At 41.2% G+C, this 15,564-nt stretch overlaps 1 pseudogene; it reads left to right on the top strand.

Annotated features, from left to right (window-relative positions):
• Nucleotides 1-853: 853 nt before the first annotated feature.
• Nucleotides 854-15,017, top strand: LOC115731618 (annotated as a pseudogene).
• Nucleotides 15,018-15,564: the final 547 nt, after the last annotated feature.

Here is a 15,564-nt window from a genome sequence, read left to right as displayed (position 1 = left end):
TGGGACCTACGGATTTCCTATGGTGATAAATGGATTTTTAATTGGAAAGGGCCACTCATTCAACCACCATTTGGACTGGCACCTTGGAATTGTGGAAGCTGATGGGTGACATTAAAGAGGTGAGATGGATTTGTCAGAGTCAAAGACAGAGAAGAAAGAAGGATGCAAGAAAGGTCAAATATCCTATTCAAAGGAGCCCCTTATCTTATATTGTTTTGTTTTTTTAAATCTTTACAATGACAATGTTCTATAAGCTACTCGACTAATTTCATGAATTAGATCAGATGTGAATCGAAATCAATCTAAATGATCCTAACATGAGATTGTGATACATCTAAACCACACAGGTCAGTTGTTGTTTATCGACTTAGCCAATAACGAACCTAATCAGTCTATGTGCTATGTCTCTAGGACTTATCCAACAAGTTTTTCAACTTGTTGAATTGACAACATAGACCTAACTTTAAATGCATCTTATTAGAATGGATGAAATGAATTATCCAAAAATATTGAACGAGAAGAATGGGTTCATTGTGGACGAGTCGAAAGGATGAACAAGTTTTATAAATTGCTTGATTGACCTCGTGAATCCGATCATATGTGAATCAAAACCAATTTGAGAAATCCAAACACGAGATTGCAATGCGCTCAAACCACAGAGATCGGTTCGTTCTTACTGACTAAGCCAATAACGAATTAATCAAGATCTGTAATTTGTCTCTAGGGTTTATCCAACAAAATTTGTCCCTTGGCCTTTCCACCAAATAGAGCCGTACATCAACGTGCGACTTGAGTCAAACAAATTAGGTTATTCTTTCTGCCACCATCAAATTTGTCCGAATAACGTATACTGCCACAAAATTTATACTTGCGTCTGTTTCTTGCAACCACCTTCCTAGAGAAAATGCCCTCCTCTGTAGCCGCTGGCTCCTACCACGTTTGAAAACACACGAATCCGACAAAACTCCAATCCTGAGCCACATTCTTACATATAATTCGCCATCTGGGTTCTGTTTCTTCAATGGAGATTCTTCACTTCTTCATCTTCATCACCTTGCTCTCAGCAGCAGCAGAGCTCAGCAAATCTGCTGACACAATAACTCTGTCTCAGCCGGTGAGGGATAACGAGACCCTTGTTTCGGTGGGAGCAACGTTTGAGCTCGGATTCTTCAGCCCTGGAAATTCGTCTAACCGGTATGTCGGGGTATGGTTCTACAACATCCCAGTGAAGACCATTGTCTGGGTCGCGAATAGAGATGATCCAGTGAACGACTCTTCAGGAGTTCTGCAGATCGGGACAGGAGGGAATCTAGTCATCGTCGACAGAGCAGGAAGAGCTGTTTGGTCCACGGACACGGTGAACGTGACTTCTGGTAACATGGCTGCGCAGCTCCTTGACTCCGGGAATCTGGTCCTGACTGATGAAAGCAACAGCGGTTCGGGGAATTTCCTGTGGCAGAGTTTCGACCACCCTTCCGATACGTTGCTCGCGGGGATGAAGCTAGGATGGGACCTGAGGATTGGTTTGAATCGGTACCTCACTTCCTGGAGGGATTCGGACGATCCTTCAACAGGAGACATCACATATGCAGTTGAACTCCAGGGACTGCCCCAGAAGTTCCTTCGCAGGAATGCTTCGGTAATTGAACGGAGCGGGCCATGGGATGGTATCCAGTTCAGTGGATTGCCCCTGCACCCGAATGCAATCATCAACCCCAAGTTCGTGACGACTGCTCAAGAAGTGTACTACACCTATCAACTCAACAACGAATCCTCCATCACGAGGGCTGTGCTCAGCCACTCTGGCACACTTCAACGCTGTGTCTGGAACAATAACACGCAGTGGACAGTCATATATGAGTTGCCGAACGATGCCTGTGACGAATATGCAAAATGCGGGCCTAACGCTGTGTGCACGATTGGTGATGCCCAGATATGCAGCTGCCTGACAGGGTACACCCCAAAATCACCCCAGGAATGGGCTATGCACGTTTGGTCCAGCGGGTGCGTTAAGATTAAGGCCTTGAATTGTCCTAAAGGAGAAGGGTTCAAGAAGCTGAAGGGCGTGAAGGTTCCTGATATGTTGAGTTACTGGATGAACACAAGCATGAACCTCGACGAATGTAGAGCCATGTGCCAGAAAAATTGTACTTGCACCGCCTATACCAATACTGACATCGTCGGGAAGGGAAGCGGGTGTCTTCTTTGGTTTGGAGATCTTCTTGACATCAGAAAGCTTATTGAACCAAGCAGCAATCAGAATGTTTTCATCAGGGTCATGGATTCAGACCTAGGTATATATTGGAAATTCAGTGAAGTTAGATTCTTGTTCCCCAATCTGTTCCTGAAGTTTTTCTTACATTGTGGGTTGTAGGCAATCATAAGTGGAAATTGCGGTTGGTGGTGGCAGTAGTCGCAGCATCACTCTCTCTAGCAATTCTGTTGCTACTTTGTTTCTGGAGGAGGAGAACGAAAAAGCGTCTTGGTAAAATGTCTTTCTTCCTCAGCAAATATTGACCTTGGTTTATAATCTCTAGGGCAGCCATTTCAGTTTCCTCGAGGCACTGTCATTGTATAAGCTATTAGGCATCTTTGATGCTCAAGTTTGTAAGAATGCTAGAATCAGGGCTTCATCGACATCGTTGCAACAATAAATGAGAGGCTAATAAATAAATGAGCATTGAAACAAGACAAGCTCACTGCTATTCAAACTTCATGAAGATCTTTTCCTAGAAAAACAAAGTGGATCGAGCAATTTCCAGCTGATATATTACAAAACTTTCTCGCTTACGCAAGCCTTCAACTATTTTTGGCAGGGAAACTATCGGAGGTGCAAGCTGGGAGCGTGGACAACTTGGAGCTGCCTATACTAGATTTGGAAGACATTACTAAAGCGACTGATAGCTTTTCGTATCTCAATAAAATCGGAGAGGGCGGTTTTGGTCCTGTTTATAAGGTAAGGACCTTTTCAATATTTCTATCTGTGAATATGGATATTGGTTCTATTGATATCAGCTGGATCTATAAGAATTCACCTATCCCAATAACAAGAAAGGGGGAAGGGGTGCCTCTTCACAGAGGGGATCATTCCATCAGAATAGAAGTCAAAGAGGGTATTTATGCTCATCAACTCTCATACGAGCTTCAGGGCTTCATTCATCTGACGGCCCTTCATTCCAGAGCAGTTAAAAAGTACTATGATGGCCCCATATAAGAAAAGAAGACTCGGATATGTACTTTTCAAATTATTTCATGGATATAATGATTTCAGCTTCATCATTTTGAATGGTTGTCCTGAACGTTGAACATAAATATCGCAGGGTCTAATGTCTGATGGAGTTCAAATAGCTGTCAAGAGACTGTCCCAGAACTCAAGACAGGGTTCTGATGAGTTCAAGAACGAAGTCTTGTTGATTGCAAGACTTCAACACCGAAATCTTGTCAAGCTATTGGGGTGCTGTATTGACGGAGAGGAAAGGATGTTAGTATATGAATATATGCTGAACGGAAGCCTTGACTCCTTAATATTTGGTCTGTTCCTAGCACCTCAACTTATTGATCCTGATTTAAGTTAGTTTGTACTTTTGATTTGTGAATTCCTTTGGTTGATTTGACCCCCCTGAAAAAACTTGTAGGTAATAGAGCAGGTAATTCTCTTGTGTGGAGGCGGCGGTTTGATATCATTGTGGGTGTTGCAAGGGGACTTCTATATTTACATCGCGACTCAAGATTGAGAATAATTCACCGGGATCTAAAAGCTAGTAATGTGTTGCTGGATAGTGAGATGAACCCAAAGATATCGGATTTTGGCATGGCTAGGGCTTTTGGAGGAGATCAATTCCTGGAGAAGACGAAACATGTAGTCGGGACTTAGTAAGTGCCTGTCGAAGTTCTCAGCATACTAAACATTTCCCATATTCTGATGCATTATTTTAGTGGCCATTTTTGTGAATTGACAACGTATTTCTGCCTCGAAATGTAATGCAGTGGATACATGTCTCCAGAGTATGCAATAGACGGAATTTTCTCGACTAAATCTGATGTCTTTAGCTTTGGAGTCCTAGTCCTGGAGATAATTAGCGGCAGGAGGAACAGAGAATTTCATCATCATGATCACCATTTCAACCTTCTTGGACATGTAAGCTTCCACTCCAAGTTTCTACTTCGAGTTCTGATACTACTCAGAACAAAATGCCTAAAACTCTATGACTTTCAGGCCTGGAAATTATGGCTTCAAGGGGAGGCCGTTGAACTCATCGACAAGCAAATGGAGGATTCATTTCCAATGTCAGAAGTCATCAAGTGCATTCAGATAGGCCTCTTGTGCGTTCAGCAAAGTCCAGAACAAAGGCCGACTATGTCATCTGTGCTTCTGATGCTGGACAGCGAGGGCGCCTCGTTGCCGCAGCCCAACCAGCCGGGATTTTACACAGAGAGGATTCATGATCAATTAGACAGCGAAACAAACGAGTTAACTATTACCATAGTCGAGGGTCGGTGAAGACCCACGAGGTTTCTTGCACACAAAGTTAATGTGTAGTCAAGGAATTTGCTGTTAGATTGTAGATTAGAACTTTAGTTTGTGGTGTTGTCTGCATAAAAGATGTGAATAAGTACCTCTGCCTTCTTTGACAAAGTACTTGCTCTTGAGAAAGCACCTGATGTGTGCTTCTCTTTGCCTATATATATGCGACTCCATTCATCTTGACAAATGACAAAGCGTCTCTTTAGGAAGAAAAGCAAAGATTGGACCTTTATGAAAGTTAATGAATTGGATATCTGGAAAACATTTATCTGCTTGGTTGTTACGAATTCTAACCCAAAAGCATAAATTGATAGATCAAGTGAATGAGTTTCCAGGCCATCAAAACTAAGTAGTACATTCGTAAATCTGAGTTCGTTCACTTTCCAAGATGCCTTTGAAGACAGAAATATCAGGACTAAAGTTTTCCGTTCCCAAGATTCGAGATTGAGAATAATATGTTTGTATCTCAAAGCAAGCAACGTGTTACTCGACATTGAGATGAATCCTAAGTTGTTAGAAAATGTCTCGAGTTTGAGCCCGTATGAAACCCGACCCAATAGAATGTGCGGATGCTTAACCACGTGAAAGTCAAAAAGAAGGGAAAGGGGCACATTATTAAAAGTTGTGACTGTAGTCTGAGAAAGAATGACGTAGGCATTTCCTTTCCTAGTAAATGCCGCCTAATCTCGCCCTTGACATATCCGATTAAATTCTTGCATTAAGAATTTGTCTAATTTCCTTTATGAGATTGAGAGATCATTTTTGAAGGAATTGAAGGCTAAACATTGTGCGAGTTATTGCGTGTAATCGAAGGTTAGGAAACATCAATGAGTGTTGGAGTTGCTCCAGTGTGGCTGTAATATTTATTGTGTCACTTGATCAATAGTGAATGTATGCGGTACTCTCTCTGTCGATGTACGCTACGCCAACCGAACTACGTAAATTCATCTTCCAATTTATATTCCTTCCGTCTATTAATTTTGTTCAACCGCTTTTGCTCGAAACGATACGCTTTTGCTCCTGACAGGCAAGAACGAACAAGGGACGTCAAAGAGCACTAAAACTTTACTTGGTTTGATTCGAGTGACCTAATACATGGTCAAAGCCAGCCGCCAAGAAATTTATTATGAATCCGGAGAATACAAAGTTTACAATTTTCAATCACTCAACTTTTTCCCGGTCTTAGATTACACCAAAAGCAAACTCACAATTTTCTTTCCCAATCTCTTGTTTTAACCGTGTGGATTTCCATCTCTTCTGGCTACTATATTTGTTACCAAAAAAGAAAACCCGTTTTAAAAAGCCTATTCAAACTAAGAAACCGCTCAAAATAGCGATCTATTTACTAACCAACAAGTAGTATTTAATGCTTCGACCAAGAGATCTTCATCTAACCCAGTATTGAAGAGTAAAGAGCGAGCTCCCGTCGGACTCTGTTCAACTACAATAGTGCAGTGTTTCACCATGCCTTCTTCAATGCAGAAGCTCCTAAAAAAAAAAAAAAAATAAAAAGAAAATTTCAACCATCAGTCAACTTTTAGGCATATGATCACCCTTCCTATCTGATTTTCAATCATCGTCTTCCACGGCTACAAGTTGTCAAAATTAAGATAGAGCGAGAGATGACGAGGATGATGGACAAACTTGGATGATTTCGTAGACGAAAAATTCAACAATCTCCTGTGTATTGTCTAATCTACTGGAAGAGGAAAAGTCTTGAGAAATTACAATAGGATACATGTGTTAGCGTGAGACTGAACCCAGCACGCTAAGCAAGTCCCAAAGTCGCAATCTTGATGACTGACCATGTACCTGTGTTTGTCTTGAAGCTGACTAAACGGACAACTCAAGAAAGGCCGAATCTCCGGTCAAATTCTATCTTGCGAGGTCTAATAAATAAACAATGGCGACTCAAGTACGGCGACGACGATCGTCCGGGGTAGGACCATGGATGAATCAGCAACGGCTGATCCACGCGAATCAGGCATGTCTCGAAATTTAGCCTCCTTGTGAGATTATTTCTTTAGGCAAATTGCCTTCACACAAGTTTACCACTTAATACAGCACCATCGGTTCCACAGAACCGTGCATGTCTTATTTCAAGGACAATATACAATGTTGTGTTCAGTGATGTTCAATTAGTCGAACTTAATTTTGTCGTTTTCTTTTATTTTTTTTTTTTTTCCCCAGAACCGTGCATGTCCGTTATTTTCCAAGGCACAATATGACAATTGTTTTTGTGTTCTTAGTCAATGTTCAATTTAGTTCTTGAACTTTAATTTTATTCAATTTACTCCTTAATACTCTTTGAATGGAACTAATCTTGCCCTTCTAATCCATTCAAAGAGTATAAGGATAAGATTGGACATAGGCCAGGTATATGTGGACTAATATTGACATTTTCCCCTCTTTCCAATAGTATCCCTGACCATTTTTTTTTCTCCATCATAGCCGTTAATAGACATCATTCGTTCATAAAACTATAACCAATGCCCCTAGCTTTGTTACCCAACAAACCCGCCCACGCCATTGCCAATTTGCCAACACCTACTTGTGGCCTCGTGGCTTTCGCCGCCACCATCGTGAAGGAATCCACCATAGCACCTCCTCCCTGTCTCAACCTGTTTCGCCTCTCTATCTCAACCTATTTCGCCGGAATTTCTCCGCGGAAAAATATCTTGCTGCAAGATTCGTTCTTTGACTTTTAAATGTGATAAAGGGTTATGTAGCAATTCTAGATAGGAGAGATTTAAATAGTCAGAAAATCAACACCTAAGTTGAGTAAAGATTCCAATATAATTACACAAACGAGGTCCCGACCAAAGTTTGACTCAATGGAGAGGCTTAGTAAGTATAATTGAAAGGATATCGATACGGATAAACTTGGAAGAAATTACACAAATATAAACCAGGCTAGAGTTTGACTCGATGGGATGGCTTAGCAAGCACAATTCCTACCACAATAACAAATCAATGCACCCAAAACGATGCCGGAGTTAGAGTCGACAACAAAGCCTTGAATACGCTTCAATGCTACATCGGAGTGTTGACTCAACGGAGCAAAATCTAAGATAAAGATAAATGTCAAAGTTTGACTCGACGCCAAGAGTCCGAAAGGTACAGTTAATAAAAGTAAAGTGCAATGCCATAAGTAAAAATAAAGTAATTTTGTTGATTTGTTGGGGGGGCTTTTCTATGGATGATTGATGGTATTTATAATGGTTGAGTAGATACCGCCCTTAGACGGTTATTGCTTTTGGCGTGTCGATAGCTACCACGTCCACCGTTTCCCACGAACTCACTTGACTATGTCTTCAGGCAGCTATTTGAGTCTTATAGGAAGCCCTTGAGGAACTACCGACCTTCTTCAAGCCTTCAGGTCGGATCAGTCCTGTTCTCTTACCAGCCCTATGCTCTTATTGTTCTAGTGAATCCTGGCCATGTTTCTCACTTTCTAGGATTCTTTGAGCCAAGATTTCAAGAGGTTGTTCTGGTGCCCAAGTAACCATCAATCGCTTCAAAATTGCATGTATCGGCTCAAAACTCCCTTCTTCCTTAGCTCATGTGGGCTATACCCACGTTCTCCGTGTTTTCAAGAGGCTGTGTTAACACTCGGACAACTGTCGATAACTGTTCTCCAGCCAAGTATTCAAAGGAAAAACTTCATCTTTTCTAGCGCACCTTTGGAAAACATTTAGATCCTTGGTTATAGTTGTTTCGTCCATCTAACACATATAGTTAACTTGGACATGTGGCGTCAACATATACTGGTGTCAATAGCTCGTTCAATATTTCCTTCTTGATCGATACATATAGGAGTCTTCACGTGCTCAGTGCATGACCTCTTTGTATCTTGACACTAGGCCTCGATATTTTCTTCTCACGTGTATAGCGCGTGTATCGATTTCTCCCATGCATAGCACGTGTATTAGCAGACAGATTATTTTGAGTGCCAACACAACGACACTCCCCTAACCTAGATCCAAGGCTGTTAATGGCACTACCATTATACTTGTCAAATAGGTGGATCAAGTTTGGATCGAATTAAAAATGGTCCAACCCAAATTGGCATATTCAACCCGTTTTAACCAATTTTTCAGGCAATATGAAATTTAGTGACCCAACTCATATTTTTTAAAGACTTTCATATTTAATCTAATCTAGGAAAACTTGTTTCTAATAAATTTATAAAAAAAAATTATATTGCTAAAACACAATGGATAAATTTTTATAATTTTTATAAAAAAATATCTCCTTGTTTTTATGTAATAATGTGCAAATAGTTCCTTGATTTTGGCTAAATGATTGTTGCATTTTTGTCTATTTTTTTCTTTTTGTTTTCTTCTAGGTGGGGCGAGGGCCACACCCATGCCAACTACACGCGAGGGCTGCGACCCTCTTCTGCAGCCGACAAGGGCTTCACGGCCCTCAACCAACAACCCTCACAGGACTTCGTAAGGAAAAAAAGGAAAATAGAGAAACAAGTAAAACATAAACACAAAATATGACATGTTTCTGATCCATTTAAGATTGTTATGTACCCATGACCCACTTAAGATTATTTATAGCCTTAAGGCAACTCATTCATGTCATAAATGCCATGAACAACCTCATCCATTTCACTATGGGCCTCGACGACCTTGGATCAAGCTCTTCCGCCGAGGTCAAACGACCACGAGGATCGCCACCAAGGTGAGCAGAGGGTTGGTTGGGGGCGGCAAATTAGGCTAGAGTTTCAAGCATGTAAATGGTTGGTGACGACATTTTCTTTTTGGATTTTTAGTATTATATTTTGGTTCGAACAGGGTAATTCAGTTTTTTCGGGTAGAAGTACATTAGAAGCGCCAAAAAGTTACATACGACACTCACTTTAGTGTCAAAAATTTCTGTTGGATCATTTAAATGTCAAATTTTTTTTTTAAAAAAATGATCACTTAAGTACCAATTTTGATCTACTTAGCTGAAAATTTGATGTGACATTTTTTATTAGCATTTGATGCCAACATGGCTCACTAGAGGTCTAGTCAGCAATAAAAAAAGAATAAAAGTTCAAAAAAGTAAAAGGATGAAAGGAAGTTCTAGTTTCAAATATAGATGGTGCATATTAGAGACAATTACGACATCTCCTTTAATTCTCCATGTCTAAGAAATATGCATGAAACACCAAAAATATACATAAATTATACAATTCTTTTCTCTTCCACATAATTCTTGTCTTGGTATTAGAGCAATTTTAAGTGCTGCCGGTGTACATCACACCCGGTGCACACCCAAGAGGAGATATGAAGCACACCTCTTATCTCATGTCATCTCCTTTTGAATAACTACTAATAGCCATCTCTCGATGTCGATCCTCAACATTGTTGGTCCACCCACCCGGACCACCGGATCGGTTTTTTCTCTATGCTTATTATTACAATACTCAAACCCTACATTACTAAATACTCATTCTTCAACTTCACTCTCCCCCTCCCAAAACCCTAATTGCTCCATTCCTAATTTGAAGTGAAACTTCAGAACGTTGTAGCAAATTACTATAATAATTGCTATGATCTTTATAGATTTGTTTGTAGAGATGATCATCATGTTGGCTTATCATGAGCTTGTTCTATTAGCATAAATTATGTAGTAATTATACTATGTGACAGCGCTTGCAATCTTGCAGGGAATTAGGAAAAAAAAGGGGGGAATATACTGCCGGTTCATGGACCAACTTGAGAACCGTGCCGCGGTTGGGCCCAGAACCAAGTGGGCGGTTCTCAGTTCCACAAACTGGAAACCAGTCATTTTGGTCTGGTTGCTAATTTCAAGGTGAGAACCACCTATTCTGGAACCGATCACCCCTACTTCAAATCCCAAATGACTTTTTTTAAATCAATTTGAGCTTGACGGGGAATCTTAGAGATAATTAGAATATTTCCTTTCATCTCCATGTCTCTCATGAAATTTTTAAAGCAATCAAGATAATGAATATCGACACTCAATGTATCTAAAAGAAATCCTCAGCAACAAAAAAATTGATCTTTTATTGGCACGGTTTAACTAATATTCTGAAACATATTTGATAGCATGAACAAGTTCAAAATATAGTTTGCAGCACATGTTAAGATTTATGTGAAGCATTCCTTGGTCAATCTGGTTCTTGTCTACAGTGAGAGTGGTGGGCTTGTCATACTGATTTTGTCCAAGGAACTGACGCGAAAGGAGTAATTCCTACCCCTGGATGGGAACCAAAGCAAGTGACATGAACTAAGCCATTTGCTGTTGCCGAATACACGGGATGGTCTAGTTTTGTGACATTATTTTCAAGGGATATTTGCAATCACCGAACGTCTGTACTGTTCAACCCCGGGGTGCCTCAATTTTGCTTAGGACGAGGAGTGCTCTGATACAATCTTGTTCCTAAGTTGAAGTGTGTGGAGCCAAAGAGAAGCCATCCATCAAGATTGGCGACAGTGAAAAGCACTTCTAGACGTCCACACGGAATCCACCTAATAAAGTAAATTCAATAGAGGTTGTTGAGCAATGAGCAGGTGAAGTCCTCATCTTAGTCTGCAAATGCTTTGCCTTATTCCACTGTCCTCGCTAATGTGTATGCATCTCCCCTGACTTGATTGGTGGGGGCAGTTCTATTAGAGATGGCGATGTTTTGACCTCTAGGAAAGTTTACTCCAAACCTCGAACGTGAGTTTCTCCTTTTTATCGCTCTTCTCCCATGAACTTGACGATTCCTCCCTGGCGTGGAGGGTCAAAGAAGCTATGTCCTTGCCACCTTGCAATAATTATACGACTTATGGTTTTGACAGGTTGTCTGGAGTTCAAGCATTAGGAACCGCAGAAGGGATATCAAGATTGACTGAACTCCAGGAGATCAACACCTTGATGCATCTAATAAGTTCTTCTCAATTTGCTTCTCTTACAAAAGTGATCACCCATTAGAAGAAAGGGCATTTTGATTCATGCCAATGTCTGCTTTTTGTACTCATGAATTGGCCTAGCAACCTTCTCAACTTAATTATATCGTCAGTTCTTTACAGAGGGTGCATTTCCGCTGACCTGATTACACGAGAGAGCTCAATGAGAGATGGTGATCTGTTGATCTCTGGTGGTGGGAATTTTGCTCTTGGCTTCTTTAGCCCTGGCAATCCTAGCCATAGGTACTTAGGGTTATGGTACAACACAATTCCTGAGAAAACGGTCGTGTGGGTCGCCAACCGGGACAACCCCATCAAAGATACTTCGGGACGTCTCAGCATCGACAATCTGGGCAATCTCATACTCTACGACACAAAGAGAAGCATCTCTGTTTGGGGCAGCAATCTTTCGATATCGTCAGCGGCGAGTGATTGCTTAGCTCAACTTTTGGATTCGGGTAATCTTGTTCTGTTTCAGGATAGCAAGAAAAGTTCAATCCTTTGGCAGAGTTTCGACCATCCGACTGATACTTTGCTCCCCTCCATGAAACTTGGGCTCAACCGCACCAGTGGCCTAAATAGAATCCTTACGTCTTGGAAGTCTCCCGATGACCCTGGTATGGGAACGACTTATTTCATGATCAACCCCAGTGGTTTCCCGCAATTAACCTTGTACAAAAATCACGTTCTGTTGTGCCGAGTGAGCCCCTCGAACGGAGTCAGATTTATACCTGCTTATTCCTCATGGTCTAACTTTAGCTTCAGAATTGATGCTGATGAGGTCGTCCTGGTGTCAAATACTTCGAACTCATCTATCTTGGTGAGGGGAGTGGTTCAAGAGTCCGGGATCGTGCAACTGTTCATATGGGTCGAAAATAAGAGTGAGTGGATCAATTTTTTCACCAGACCAGATGATCAATGTGACTTCTATGGGCATTGCGGTGCCAATGGAAACTGTAATTCTGATAGCACGGACCAAAATGAGTGCAAGTGCCTACCTGGGTTTACCCCCAAGTCCCCGAACAATTGGAGCATGAGAGACAGTTCAGGTGGATGTATAAGGAAGAATCCAGAATCGGTTTGTCGGAAGGGTGAAGGGTTCGCAAAAGTAGCCAATGTAAAAGTGCCAGATGCTTCGGTCGCATCTGTCGACATGAATATAACTTTGAGGGAGTGCGAAAGTGCATGCTTGAGGAATTGTTCATGCATGGCCTATGCAGATGCAGATTTTACAAGAGGAGGAAGTGGATGCTTAATGTGGTACGGAGACCTGATGGACACAAGAGTGTCCCCAGGTAGAAGTCGAGACTTATATGTGCGCGTGGATGCACATGTACTAGGTAATCCTAGAAAAGGAAAATCGGTATGAGATTCTAATTTGCTCAAATTTCTGTCACTACTAAGTTGTGATGGCCATTGCACAGTCAGTCTTATCTGATAGATCGACTAAAAGTTTCTCCTCTCAGCTGAGTTTCAGAAGAAAGGATTTCTTTCGAGGAGAAAGGTGTTGGCAACCTTGATAATGTTAGTTTCTGCTGCAGCAATAATCTCTCTTGCAGTGTCCATTGTGCTCGTGAAAAAGAAAAGAAAAGGTAAGAATTATCTGCATGTTTCTTGGACTCGCTACACCACAGTCCCTTCTTTTGCTGCTTTTAAAGCCAGATATATACATGTATCGCACCAAAGTTCTGGCGCTTTTAGCAACTCAAGGATTTGGGTCTTATGAAGCCACAGATGCTTGTCACGATGATGACAACTATTGTCGGCTCATACTGATTCATAGTTTTTTTTGTGTGATAGGCTCTGCGGTTGGAAAGGAGCTAGATGGAACAACAAAAGATCAAGTATTACCCCTCTTTGATATCAGCACAATTAGAGCTGCCACAGCCAATTTTGCCTCAACGAACAAGCTTGGACAAGGAGGATTCGGTCCAGTCTACAAGGTACTATACCATGTCCTAACACTAAAATCCTTTGATCTCCCTATCTGCTTTAGTCTCAGTTGTCCAAGATGGTTGAGGTATACCTATGAGGTCAACAAATGGGTCTCCTCAAGAAAGCCTGAACTAAAAAACAAGGTAACAAGGTAACAAAGTAGTTTTCGTGGATGTCTTAAGGCGACCCGATATTTCAGGGGCGCTTGCCCGGTGAACAGGAAGTAGCTGTGAAGAGATTATCGAAGAGTTCAGGACAAGGGAGTCAGGAATTCAAGAACGAAGTCATGCTTATAGCCAAACTCCAACACAGGAATCTCGTGAGGCTTTTGGGTTGTTGCATCAGTCGAGACGAGAGGATGCTAATCTACGAGTACTTGCCCAACAAAAGTTTGGATTGCTTCATTTTCAGTATGGCATCACCTTCTTTTTCCTCTTCATGTTAATCTGATTGCTGAAACACCTCGCCATTGGCATTGATTTAATGACATAACGGCCAGTGACTTCTTTCTTCCCGGCTTTGGGTCACAGATGAAGCAAACAGGACAACCCTCGATTGGAACCAACGTTTCAAAATTATTCTTGGAATTGCCCGAGGAGTTTTGTATCTTCACCAAGATTCAAGACTTAAAATCATACATCGAGATCTCAAAGCAAGCAATGTCCTCCTTGATTCTGCAATGAATCCAAAAATTTCTGATTTTGGGATGGCCAAAATGTTTGGAGAAGACCAGATCCAAGCAAATACCAACAGGGTGGTTGGAACATAGTAAGTTGTTCTATAGTAAGTTATTCTATACTGCCAACCAAGTCAACCAATGCCCTCAATAAGGGCAGAGATACAAACTGATTAGATGTGCTGAGATATTGATGTTGTTCAATTTTGTGTAGTGGTTACATGTCTCCAGAATACGCAATGCAAGGATTATATTCGATCAAATCCGATGTTTTCAGCTTTGGTGTCATGTTACTGGAAGTAGTCAGTGGCAAGAGGAACACTGATTTCGACAATGACAGTGCATCTCTGAATCTGATAACACATGTAAGGACATAGAACAAAACATTCCCTTCACACCGATTTACCTTCAACTGCTTCTCGAAATCAGATCTCATTGCCTAATCACTCTATGATGTTACCTTCAACTTTTGTAGGTTTGGAACTTATGGAAAGAAGGAAAAGACTCAGACATAGTTGATCCATTGATGGCCCAACCCTACAACTCAAGTCAGGTTTTGAGAAGCATCCAAATCGGCCTATTGTGAGTGCAAGAACACGCGGCAGACCGACCAACCATGATGGACATTGTCTTAATGTTGGGTAACAAGGCAGCTCTTGCCTCTCCTACTAAGCCTGCATTTGTTTGGAACGGAAGCGGCAACATTCTCGACCTTCCACCGATTGCAGGAGCTTCTGAGAACGAGGTAACCATAACTGACCTCGAGGGTCGATGATCAGACTCAATGTGACCATGGTTCATAATCCTATGCTTCAAATAACATAAAGCACTCCAATGTAGCAAAACAAGAAATTTACTAAAGGTGAGCTCCTCAGATGCTAAGAAGATACCAGGTCAGCATTGTAACTTCTACAAAAATAGAGTTCACTATCTAAAAAGCAGAATTCTAGGCAACAGCTACTTTTATGAGCAGTATAGACATTAGTGATCGGAGATACAGATAATGAAAGTTTCAAATGAGTGTCATAATTTGTTCAGAATTAGTGCTTGTTTGTACAATTAATCATACTAGTACTCGCTCACTTGATCCTAATGGCGATTCTATCGTTCCATGCCCGAAAAATCGGACTGTTTGTACCTTGTAAAACTCAATATTGATAACCTATTTTCATCTACATTGCGCGAACAAGTCCCAATTCCAGCTTCTGACCATACAAATTCTGAAGCGCCTGAACTAACATGCATTAACGCTCACCCTCAGTAGCAGAATAGCTAGCACAGCTCCACCTATTTGGAGACATTGAAGAAATGGCTTAGGACCGTTTGAATATCATCAATTAGGGAACCGATGTACTGACTAGTTTACTCCTTTGCCTCATGTGACTCAAGGCGCTTCAAGATTTCGTCATGCAGACAATTTCTAGCAAATTGGTGTCGAATCGTGTGAACATAGGTCCGATGAGTTAATTTTAGATGAACTTAAGTGATTTACATGTAAGCTCACCAATAGGTTG

Source organism: Rhodamnia argentea, chromosome 3 (genome assembly GCF_020921035.1).
Source record: "Rhodamnia argentea isolate NSW1041297 chromosome 3, ASM2092103v1, whole genome shotgun sequence".
NCBI classification, from domain to species: Eukaryota; Viridiplantae; Streptophyta; class Magnoliopsida; order Myrtales; family Myrtaceae; genus Rhodamnia; species Rhodamnia argentea.
Note: the sequence above shows the minus strand (reverse complement) of the source record. Positions and strands in the feature narration are given on the sequence as shown.